Source organism: Nycticebus coucang, chromosome 9, assembly GCF_027406575.1.
Source record: "Nycticebus coucang isolate mNycCou1 chromosome 9, mNycCou1.pri, whole genome shotgun sequence".
Lineage (NCBI taxonomy): Eukaryota > Metazoa > Chordata > Mammalia > Primates > Lorisidae > Nycticebus > Nycticebus coucang.
In genome coordinates this window covers 116470891-116484044 of record NC_069788.1, presented here as the reverse complement: position 1 = coordinate 116484044, position 13154 = coordinate 116470891, and the positions used below count along the sequence as shown (strand labels likewise).

At 39.4% G+C, this 13154-nt stretch overlaps 1 protein-coding gene across 1 annotated transcript in view; it reads left to right on the top strand.

Moving 5' to 3' along the window:
• SLC39A9 (solute carrier family 39 member 9) overlaps positions 1-13154 on the top strand; it is a 50494-nt gene that overhangs the window by 1655 nt on the left and 35685 nt on the right. The window lies entirely within an intron of this gene.

Genomic DNA, 13154 nt, shown 5'->3' with positions numbered 1-13154 from the left:
AGGGGGAAGAATGATAGATGAAAGTATTGTTTGATGAAAATGCAGATAGGCTCTCTAGATAGACATAAGATTTCACAAAGTACACTGTGCTCAAAGATTTAGGGGGGAAAGCAACTACATTCAGAGGAAACAAAAATTCATGAGTTTGTTCTGGAGTTCATCTGTTAAAAAAAAAAAAATAGGACCTAGCTAGCCTCAATACTAGTTCTGAAAGTACTTTCAAAGGAAAGGGGAGAATAGAATGGGCTAAAATAGAAAAGAATGGGATAAAGGAGGTATGAAGTAGGCCTTGAAGAAACTTGAGGGAGATGAGGCATCACTGGTTAGGAAAATAGCCTGTGGGTAGGAAAGAAAGAGGAATGTGGCAACACTTTTTAAGGAAAGATAATGTAGCCAGAGTATTTGAATTGTTGCTGCTCACTGTTCCTGTAGAGTGTAATGGCATCACAGCTCACAGTAACCTCAGCTCCTGGACTTAGGCGATTCTCTTGCCTCAGCCTGCAGAGAAGCTGGGACTACAGGCACCCGCCACAATGCCTGGCTATTTTTTGATTGCAGTTTGGCCGGTGCCAGGTTCAAACCTGCCACCCGCGGTATATGGGGCCTGTGCCCTACTCACCGAGCCACAGGCTTTGACTTTGACTTTGTTCGATTAACAGAATGTTTAATTTTACTATTATTATTGCTTTTTGTCCTCAAGGCGACAGTGGGGTGGAGCAGCTGTTGTCACTCACCCTAAGCCTGTGGAAGCCTCCTTCACTCATTTGGGTTACTGCCTGCCCAGTACTTTGTCAGCCTGACATAATCTCGTTGTTTTTTTTTTTTGGGACAGAGTCTCACTTTGTCACCCTTGGTAGAGTGGCATGGCATCATCATAGCTCACAGCAACCTCAAACTCTTGTACTCAAGTGATCTTGCCTCAGCCTCCCAAGTAGCTGGGACTGACTGCAGGCACCGGCCACAGTGCCTGGCTAGGTTTAGAGGCAGGATCTCACCCTTGCCCAGGCTGGTCTCGAACTCTGAGCTCAGGCAATTCACTTGCCTCAGCCTCTCGGAGTGCTAGGATTATAATTGTGAACCACTTTGCCTGGCCTCGTATTTTCTTATAACTATGTTAGAATCAAATTGACATAATTAGAACTGACATTTGTGAGATTTGGGTTTGCTTGCTTGTTTATTTATTTATTTATTTGAGACAAGAGTCTTACTGTGTTGCCAGAGTGTTGTGGCGTCACAGCTCACATCAACCTCAAACTCTTGGGTTTAAGCGATTCTCTTGCCTCAGCTTTTCTCTTCCCCGGGTTGTTGGGACTACAGGTGCTGCCACAACGCCTGGCTATTTTTTGGTTTTAGTTGTCATCGTTGTTTAGCTGGCCTGGGCTGGGTTTGAACCCACTAGCCTCAGTGTATGTGGCCGGGGCCCTACTCACTGAGCTACAGGTGCCGAGCCTTGGTTTGTATATTTAAAGCCTCACTGAGGTAACATTTATGAAAAATTAAAATTAATTAAAATAAGTAGCTGGTAAGACTATTTCTATAAAATGCTTAGAATTTTTTCCAATTTCAGTATTTTCTCTGCCTTGAATGATTATTACAATATGCAGTTATATACAGTTTTCCTTTTTCCTGAAATGTCCGCATGAGTTGTGTTATTAACAAGACCATTAATAGTATAATTAGTGTGTCATCTCATTTGTGGCTTTCTAAATTGATGATCAGATTGGCTTTTATAGCTGTATGTCTTAAAATGCTGTATATCAGCATTCATAAAATTTGTTTATAATTACAGCAAGGGCTATGCATTTTGAGCTATTAGAATAAAATGAAAAGTATGTATAACTTGGTTAAAGACAGTTTAGAATTCAATTAATGTTTTTTATTTCCTAGGAACTAAACATTTTCTCCATACAAATTATGCTATTGTCATGGACCAACATATCATGAAACTAGTGAGATGATAAATTTGTAAAAATAAACTTCATTCATGGGAGGCTGGGAAAAAACTCACCAAACTTCTATATTGGCTAATTGACTTTTCTTCTTAAGGAAGTGTAGCTTTGCCTAGGGACTAATATTATTTTTAAATAAGAAATGAGGGGCAACCCTCTCTTGGGTCCCCTTCTGTGACTATGTGGAAGTACGCTTGCACTCTGTGTCTTTGAAATAAATCAGCTCTGCCGCACGCTTTTTGGGTCCAACCTCTTCATATGAGCTGTCACCCTTGCTGGTGCCCAAGAGGCCACCTCATTCTTGAGGTGGAAAGGCTGAAGAACCTGCCCGAGACTCCCAACAACACGGAAAAGAAACAACATTATTCTCCTTGTACCTCTCATCAGAGCTCTTGGGTGACGAGATGCATTGGCAATAAACAGTAATATTTTGAAAGGAATTAAAAAACAAAATGAAATAAGGAGCAGATAAACCTTTTATTTACAGTTCACTTTCGTTTGTATGAAAAGATAAGCTTTTTAATCATATTCTTGCTACTGCTTTTTCATTCAAGACTTTTTCTTTAGAATTTTTCAGAGGAGGAATAAAAGTCCAGAGAGCTAATAAAACCATAAATTGGCAGGATTGGTGTTTAGAAATGAGTTTAAAAGTCTGGACTTGCTATAGCAATGAGGTCCACCTGTCAGATCTGACCCATCAAGAGGTTTATGTGACACTGATTTCTCTGTCACTTTCTCTAATACTCCTCACCCCCAAATCGCCTTTCTTGATACTTTTGCAACCTTCCTCCTTTACCTTGGATCTTCCTTCATACCGAAATGATTCATAAAATAAAGGGGGAAAAAACTCTGATTCTCAAATGCTTTAATAAATGACTATGATAATCATGATGCTGAATTTTTCAGCATTGAGAAAGAGAAAGACGAAAGTTAGACTTGTAAAAAGAGGCCAAAGGTGCTTCACACAAATGAAGTCCTGTTGGGTAAAGAAGTTGGACGCTCTGGTACCATCTTAAGCTTTTTAGGTTTGCTAATCTTTGGCTCTAAATAACAATGGTACATAAGCAGGCTGAGAGCCTTCATTACCTAGTATAAACTCAGCTGAGCAGCTCCTCCAGTTGATGAATGAAGTCATTATACAAACAGATGGCCAAAGTGGGATTTTAGATTGATTACCTGAGGATTGTTATTTACCTGAGAATGTCTCTCCCCTTTGTCACAGAGCTGGTAACAGAGAGCAAGCTGTGTTTGCACCGGAGTTCTAGGGCAATCTTCTGCAAACTGGCCAAGGACCAGTTTTTTTTTTTTTGTGGTTTTTGGCCGGGGCTGGGTTTGAACCCGCCACCTCCGGCATATGGGACTAGCGCCCTACTCCTTGAGCCACAGGCGCCGCCCGGACCAGTTTTTTTTTAACCAATACCTTTGTAAAAATGAAATACTAGGAAAATGAAGTGAAAAAAGGGCTTACAAAGTACAAGCTCAAATGTACTGTTATTAGAGTCAACAGACATAAAATTACTCCTATAATTGTAGTAATCACATTGCTGTAAAAATTTCTGAAGTCTTTTTTCTCAGTCTTTGGACTTCTCTTCTTGTCGACCTCTGGGTTATAATGCCACATTTTTGATGTACTAAAACAGCAAGGCTGGGTGTGATGGCATTTGTCTGTAGTCCCAGCTACTGAGAAGGCTGATCCCAGAAGTTGGAGGCTGCAGTGTGTGATGATGGTGCCTGATTGTGCCTCTGAATAGCCAGTGCACTCCACCCTGGACAATGTGGGGAAACCATGTCTCTTTAAAAAAAAAAAAATCCTAAATCCATAAGTAAGCAGATGAAAGTAGTGCTACTCTTAGGGTGGTTTTAGAGCCCCCCCAGATTTGTCCCATGGAAGACTTTAGAGATTAATGTAATTAATAATATGCTAATTTAAAGAGGAACTGTCTGAGACAAACAACTTAGTTCAAAATCAGTGTCACTGCTTGAATAATCTATTTAACGTTCAAGTCTCTTCTGTTAAATGATCTTTCGGGGTTGCTGTGAGGGTGAAATGAAGTATTTACTGATACAAGTACCAGGCTTAACACTATGTATAGAACATAACAAGAACTTCCGAAAATGTTGAGACATCTCACTACTGATTACAAAAACTTTTAAATTAAGATTTTCATTTTTGTAACTTCGTGCTGATTTATAATTTTTTAACTTTTATTTGGGAACAGATTTTTAATAATGGGTAAGCTCCTCCCCCTCACTCCCTTCCCGATGTCATAAACTTCTCAGCAATTAGTCTGGAATCCAGGAGTCTTGCTTTGGGGTTGGTGTTCCTATTTACCATGAATATTCCTTCCACAGGGAAGAGGTCAGGGCTTTTCCTCTAGCTTCTGCTTTATAGTATTTTTCTTAGTATTTAACTTTCTTTTCTTCATTATATTTATTCTCATTTTAAGCTTTGTTTTGGTCTTTCATGTTTTCAGATTTTGTTTTGTGACAGATTTTAATAACTGACTCATTCATGATTAAGTATCTCTGGGGGTTGAGTTACCACCAAAGGTTTATTGTGCCTGAAGAACAGATTTGTGCAGTATGCTTTTTCTCCAACAATCAGTTCTCTTTTAAGTAGATTTAACGATGTTGTTGCATTTTAAAGGACTTGCATTGTCTAGTACTCTTTTGTTCTCTTATGGTAAGGCAATACATTTTACTGTTTGGAATTTCATTTCTAAATTCTAAGATTTTGAACTCTGCAAGCTCAGTAAATTCTTCCATATCTGGAAAGCATTCAGTAATTTGTCTTTCCAATGATTTGAACTACATGTTATGCTCTCGTGGGATCTTTGATGGATAAAACTACGTTTAGATCAAATAAAATCTAATGCAATCGGATTCAATATTATTTTACAGAAAAACTTCCTTTTCTTCAGGATAACATATGGATAAATATAATTAAGACTTAACCTATTTAGGGGCGGCATCTGTGGTTCAAGGAGTAGGGCCCTGGTCCCATGTACCCGAGCTGGCTGGTTCAAACCTGGTCCCAGCCAAAAACTGCAACAACAACAACAAAAAAGAAGACTTACCCATTTAGTAGTAGTAACAATAGTTAATGTTTACTGATCTCTTGTTATGTACGAGGCATTGATGTATATTATTTAATCCTCAGGACAGGACTACATGATTCTGTTAAACCTCACTTTACAGATGAGCAAACTCAGGCTTAAAGAGGTCGCAAACTTTGGTAGAGGTGTGATTTGAAACTAAGTCAGTTTGATTCCCAGTGCGGAAGCACTTGACCACTAGATAACACTGACTTTCATAGTGAACACTGTGTAAAGACAGAATAAATATATGATCCATCTAAATTGGTACCGTTAGCTCCCCAAATTAGGAACATTGTTAGTGTCAGTGACATTTTAATTTCCACAGTATATCTCAAGCCGTATGTTTAGTCAGTATAGCAGAACTTGAAACTCCACAGGTAAACAGTCTCCAGAGACCATTGAAACCTGTAAGAAAGGACTGAATGTCTCCAGTGCCCTTTAAATTAACACCCACTGACTTGGAATCTGAAATAGTTCCCATTTTAGACTACCCAAGATTAATTTTACATTTGACATCTTCATAGTTTAGTCAGTACATCCTTTTTGAGGGAAGAAGACCTAAAATGGATTCAGAGTGTTTCTCTATGTGACAGTCTTAACCTCTCTGCTAATCAAAGAATTTAGAGATGAGACTTTCATTGAATAATAATGAGACTTAAGGTCCCATTTAATCTTGGTAGGGGAATTCCAAGTAGCAAGTAATAGTACTAAATATCATACAGGCTCAGCGCCTATGGCTCAAGTGGCTAAGGCACCAGCCACATACACCTGAGCTGGCGGTTTCGAATCCAACCTCGGCCTGCCAAACAACAATGAGGGCTGCAACCAAAAAAATAGCCGAGCGTTGTGACAGGCACCTGTAGTCCTAGCTACTTGGGAGGTAGAGGCAGGAGAATCGCTTGAGCCCTGGAGTTTGAAAGTTGCTGTGGGCTGTGATGCCACAGCACTCTACCCAGGTGACAGCTTGAGGCTCTGTCTCAAAAAAAAAAAAAACAACTAAATATCAGTACATATTTCTTAAAAACCTATGATGGAATCCTCTTTGAATACTAGTAATTGATTTCTGACTTTATTGAAATAAAATAGTATTAGTTGGATTGGAAATTCTTATGTGAGTTTTAAGTAACAGGGCCATGGGGTTGACTACTAGATAATTACATCAAACTATCTATTGCAACTTTGCAAACCCTGTGTTAAGGGGGGTGGTGGTGTCAATTTTCTTTTCTTTTTTTTTGAAACAGGTTTTTGCTCTATTTCCTAGGCCGGAATGGTACAGTGGTGCAGTCATAGTTCACTGCAGCCTCAAACTCCTGGGCTCAAGCAGTCTTCCTACTTCAACCCCAAATTTGCCACCATGCCTGGCTACTTTTTTTTTTGTTTGTTTGTTTTTGTAGAGGCAGGGTCTCACTTTATGGCCCTCGGTAGAGTGCCGTGGCATCACACAGCTCACAGCAACCTCCAACTTCTGGGCCTAAGTGATTCTCTTGCCTCAGCCTCCCGAGTAGCTGGGACTACAGGCGCCCGCCACAACACCCAGCTATTTTTTGTTTGCAGTTCAGCCGGGGCCGGGTTTGAACCCGCCACCCTCGGTATATGGGGCCGGCGCCCTACCTACTGAGCCACAGGCACCGCCCCTACTTTTTTTTTTTTTTCCCTAGAGACAAGGTCTCATTATGTTGCACAAACTGGTCTTGATCTCCTGGGCTCAATTCATTCTCCTGCCTTGGTCTACTAAAGTGTTGGGATTACAGACATGAGCCATTCATCTATCCAGGGGGTCAATTTTCTATTAACCAAAATATTGTACCCTGGTTCCTACACCTTGTTGTATGTTCCCTTCATTAATTATACATTCAACAGAGGCAAATTGGGGGGAAAGGCATATACTAAAAGCAAATAACAAAACAATGAAATCTGTTTTGTAGAGCAGCAACGTAGCATAGTGCTTAAGAGTATAGGTTCTGAGGGCTGGGCATGGTGGCTCTCACCTGTAATCCTAGCACTTTGGGAGGTGAGAGGATTACTTGAGTCCAGGAGTTTGAGCCTGGCTTGGGTAACATGGCAAGACCCTATTTCTACATAAAATAAAAAATAATTAGCTGGGAGCAGTGGCACACACCTAAAGCCCCAGCTACTTGGAAAGCTGAGGCATGAGGATCACTTGAACCCAGGAGGTTTAGGCTGCAGTGAGCTGTCATCATGCCACTGCACTCCAGCCTGGGCAACAGAGCAAGACCCTGTCTCTTAAAAAGAAAGAAAGTAAAAAACAGTATAGGTTCTAGAGCTGGAGCTAGACTACATAGGCTCAGATTGTGGCTCTGCCATTTATTGGCTCTGTGAAGCTAGGCAAATTATTCTATCTTTTTATGCCTCTGTTTCCTTTTTTGTGAAGTGGGGATAATAGAAGTACCTATATCAGAGAATTGCTTTAAGGATTAAATGAACTAATATATATAAAGTGACTATAATAGAATATGCCTGTCATACTTGATAAATGTTAATTATTATAATAAGGAAACAAATATTGGCAACACCTCTCATGTAGAAGTTGGCCATCCAAAAGCCACATTAATTTAAAAGACCAGAAAAAGTCTCTGATAAGCCAGATAGCCTAAAGAGCAAGTGTTTTACTTCCTCTCTACTGTCTTTGAGTCTTACTTGGCTCCTATATATCTTTTTGTGTAATTCTAGTAGGCTTCTGTGCCAGGTTCAGTTTTATTGTCTCTCAGCTTTAAATTGACTTTGCATTGGTTACTCTGCAAAAACACATCTGGGCTCTTTAAAATTTCTTTCTCTGTTAGCTGGCATAATGTTAAGCTTTGTCAATAGAAGATATTGGAGATAAATTGTAAGAGGAAGGGATTTTCCTTCTGGCTTCTGGCATGCTTGCTTAGCAGACTCCTAGGCAGTTATTCAGGGATGGATTCCTATAGGACAGGCAGCTTCCCCAGTGTCCAGGTCCTGCAGTGCACCCATCTTACTCAGCACAGACTCCTACAGCATGTGGCTTCCCCAGCCTCTAGCTAGGTTTCTCCATGCTAAGCTCTTACACCAAGAGTAGCTTCTCAAGGCCCAGGCTCCTGCTGCACACCTGACTGCTTTAGCATCCAGCAGTCAGTAATTTTCACTGGCACTGGCCTTGGACAGTTTATAGTCTTTCCAGTTAGCCACATTCCTGTAAGCAGCTTTTCTTGACACCCTGGAGTACAGATTTCCAGCAGCTTTAACCAGCATGGCACTTTTCTACCAGCACAGAAACTTTCATTAAGCTCCAGCCTTCTCAATGGGGTTTGATCTCAGCCTTTGTGGGGCCTCTTCTTTGATTACTCTTATTTTGGTCTTAGGGCAATAATCCACTCCTTATATCTGCTGTTCTTACATTCTTTAGAGTTCTTCCTTGCTAGCTTTTCTTCATTACTCTAGTCCCTTATTGTAATTATTCTTTTCCTGTTGAAATTACTTTATGATTTCTTTTTACTTAGTGGACCTTGACTGATACAGCTAGATAATGGGTCATAAAACTCAAATGCCTACTGAGGGTAAATAGTGAATCAAACCTGGAGTGAGGTGAAACATTTCCAGTGTCATGGTATATGGCAGCTGATGTTCAGTGTCAGTGCCTGAGAGTCCTTAAGATATAATGAGAACTGGTCAACTGAAGAGCACATGCCTTGTAATGCCTTGCCAGATCTGTTTTCCAAAGCTGGAAATCTGGATATTTATATGAAATCTCCTGAATTTTATACTTTGGCTGTTAATTCAAATATTATTACATCACTATTTGGGCCAGACAACCAATTTTTTATTTCTGAGTTGACAGACTAGAATCTCTGGACTGAATCTTTTGATTTCTAAACCCTCTACAAACTAGAAACACCTAACTTGAAGGGCTGCTGGAGCAAGTAGAGGAAGTAAGTCACAGCATTATGGTGGGTGGGAATGGGGAAGGAGGAGGAAGAAAGAAAAACCTTTTGAATTATTACATAACCTCACAGTGCAGTTGTTTAGAACCACTGAATAGAGAGGATAAGGTATGTATTCACTTGAAAGGTACTGTGCTATCTTATTCAACTCCAGCACCCTAATTAACAATAGCTACATTGTCAACTTACGTGTCAGGTTCTATGTTGATTTTAACAGTAACCTTGAAAGGGAAGAATTGTCCTAGAGGAGGAAACTGAGCCTCAGAGTTTACTAAGTTTATAAACACACTGTGTATATACCCTCTAATTAAATCAACCAAAAAAATTTTAAGGAGCTATGTAATAGAGACAGTGTACCAAAAATGTAGAAAATAAATGATAATAATAAATGTAGAAAATAAATGATAATGTGTAAAAGGAAAAAATATTATCCTTCTGTTCTGGTTAGAATCACTAGCAACATTTTTGTTTCTTTCCATTCTTTTTTATTTGTTTGCGTTTTTAACATGGTTGATTATGTGGTATATGTATAATTACATTCTCCCTTTTTATTAATCTGGTACTATATCGTAAATATTTTATTTGTTTATTTATTTAGACAGAGTTTTATTCTGTCACCCTGGATAGAGTGCTGTGGCCTAATAGGTCACAGCAATTTCAAACTCCTGGGCTCAAGTGATCCTCTTGCCTCAGCCTCCTGAGTAGCTGGGAGTACAGGTGCTACCACAGCACCCTTGTAGTGGCTAGTGGCTAAGTTTTTTTTTTTTTTTTAGTAGAGACAGGGTCTCACTCTTGCTTAGGCTGGTCTGAAACAACTGAGCTCAGGCTATTCACTTGCCTCTGACTCCCAGAGTTCTAGGATTATAGGCATGAGCCACCATGCCTGGCCTTTCCTTTATGGTTAAGAACTTGTTCTAGGCATTTTTAATGTCTTTATTATATTCACTTATTTTGTGTACTGAAATTATTATTACTCATTTAATTCGTTTTCATGTTTTTGCCATGATAGTATTGGATAAATATTTTTCTGTCTGAAGCTAGGCCATATTTCAGATTATTTCCTTTCTTTTCCTTTTTTTTTAGAGACAGAGTCATATTTTGTCACCCTTGGTAGACTGCCGTGGCATCACAGCTCACAGCAACCTCCAACTCCTGGGCTTAGGTGATTCTCTCCTCAGCCTCCCAAGTAGCTGGGACCATAGGCACCCACCACAATGCCCAGCTATTTTTTGTTGCAGTTTGGCTGAGGCTGGGTTTGAACTCGCCACCCTTGGTATATGGGGCCCGCGCCCTACTCACTGAACCACAGGCACCGCCCAGATTATTTCTTCAGGAGTAGAATGAGAAGGTCAAAGAGAATAGATGTTCTTAGGAAAGTTCTCTCAATCTGTATTACTTATTTTTTGAATTGCATTTTTTTCTAACAATTGCAAATGACCCTTTACTATCACAAATATTGAATACTGTCATTGTGCATTTTAAAAACTGTACTAATTTAGTACAGGTAAATGTATGTTTATTATTTTCATCTGCTCAGTTCAGTTGAACTCCTTATGTAGTAGTGGTATAATATTTATTCCCAATGTTTTCCAGTTTCTTTTTCATTGGGCTTTTCTTTTGTTTGTGTAGAACAATCTTGTTGTGGGATTTTCATTTATTTTTAGTTCTTTTATGTTTAGAAAGTACTTTTATGCCAAAAGAAGAACAAAGAAATCTTTCCTCCAAAATTAGAGGAAAGGGAGAAGATGTTAGGTAATATTTTTTTCTTTTTTTTTTTTTTTGAGATACAGTCTCACTTGGTTGCCCTCGGTAGAGTGCTGTGGTGTCATAGCTCACAGCAATCTCAAACTCTTGAGCTTAAGCGATATCTAGCCTCAGTCAGCTTCCTGAGTAGCTAGGACTACAGGCGCCCACCACAACGCCTGGCTATATTTTATAGACAGGGTCTCGCTCTTGATCAGTCTATTCTCCATACTGTGAGCTCAGGCAATCCACCCCCCTTGGCCTCCTAGAGTGCCAGGATTACAGGTGTGAACGCCTGACCCTGGCCATTGACTGTTTCTTTAAGCAAGAAAAGAAAGATCATTTAACTACCTTGGTGTCTGCCAAAAAGATTAAACTGACTTCAAAGCTTTCACTGATAGTTAATGGCATAGAGTACAAGCTGTTGTTTTAATTAGTGTATCTGATTGATCCATTGGCTCAGTCCATCTACAACTGTAAAATTCTAAAACGAGATAACATAAAAACCAATAGCATTGCACACGTCATGCCACTCTTGAGCAGATATTTCATTTCACTGACAGAAACTACTGCTTTGTGAACTCTTCATCTTCACCTACACTTGGAATTTGTAGTTCTTCATTTAAGTACACCTTTTTGGTGATTTACCATAAGCCAAGTAAAGAACCTGTCAGCATTTTGTTAACTTTGATATAAATGTGAGCCAGTCGAGCTGGCTCATGCCTGTAATCCCAGCACTTGGGAGGCCAAGGCAGGTAGATTGCCTAAACTCACAGGTTTGAGACTAGCCTGAGCAAGAGCAAGACTCCATCTCTAAAAAAATGGCTGAGCGTTGTGGCGGGCGCCTGTAGTCCCAGCTACTGGGGAGGCTGAGGCAAGAGAATTGCTTAAGCCCAGGAGTTTGAGGTTGCTGTGAGCTATGATTTCAGAACACTCTACCAAGGGTGACCAAGTGAGACTCTTGTCTCAAAAAACAAACAAAAAGAAAAAAAAAACTTTGATATAAATGCAATTTGAGATCAAATTCCAAGCTGTGAAGTTCTGTGAGAGAATACAGACATGCAAATAATGGAAACCACAACTCTAGTGCTTGAAATCAATCAGATTTAGTATAAAACAATCAAGTAGTTAAGAAAAAAAATTCTTAAGAAAAATTAAAACTGTAACCCATGGCAGTGATGCCTAATTTTTATTTTTTTTTCTTTTGGACTGCTAGTCCTTCTTTTCATCAGAAGCATCTCTCTGATATTGGTTACCATGAAAAGGCTAATAGATATTTATCAAGCTGATGAAACTTTTTGTAGGACAATCTTTGTATTACTTTGCTGACGTTTGAAACAGTGGCAGAACAAGCTTTTGAGCTCCTAAGGAAAAGATAGATATCATTGAAGATATTTACATTAATGAGACAAATGGTAGAATTGCCTCACATTTACTGTGATGGAATCCTATCATGACCCTTTATTAAATGTATTTGTATACCCCTTGAGCCAAATCGTAAGTTCTGAACCAACTAATCCCTGAAAATTCTTGATATGGTAATACGGAAATATATGGAATATATTAGGCCTGTTTCCTACTGCAAGTATTTGAAAGAGGTTCCACCGCATTTATGTATTTGTTCAAAGTAGAGCCCAGTGGCAGGTACCAAGTCCCCAGTGTTTTGCATGGGACTGGGCATTTAATTCATTGTTTCAGTGAATAGGGGAAAACTACCATGTGCTAGATCCTATCTTATAAACTGAGAACTAAGCAGTAAATTAAAAATCATCTCTGCCCTGGCGGACCTTATAGTTTGGTAGGAAGGTTACAGGGACAAACAATAAACGTAGTGTGTTCAGTGGATAGTTAACTTCATTTGGTAAGTAAGTGTGCTTTACCTAATTTCAAAATGAACAGAAAACATAACATAGTACTGTTACCTCACACTGTCTTTCTTTCAAGGAAAGTTACAAAGCTGTATGGATACTTTATCAGATATTTTATTTTAGACATTTATGGGCATTATAAACAAAAACTTTTAAACCAATAGTGAAAGTAAAAATAAATCTCTTAAAATGTTGCCTTTTTATGTTAGTAATTCAAAATAATCTAATATTTTAGATACTCTGTTGAAAATGAGTATGAAATTACCCATCAGATTTACCTTGATAATCTCTTCCTACAAACTCAAATTCTTTGTTTCTGACTTTTGATGATGTTACAATCTCATGCTTGTTGGATGAGGGTTTTCCAGGCTTTTGGACTTCACAGGCCAGTGATTCTTTTTTTGGGGGGGGGGGGGCAGAGTCTGACTTTGTCCCCCTTGATAGAGTGCTGTGGCGTCATAGCTGACAGCAACCTCAAAGTCTTAGGCTCAAGTGATTCTCTTGCTTCAGCCTCCCAAATAGCTGGGACTACAGGCCCCCGCCACAACTCCCGGCTAGTTTTAGAGACAAGGT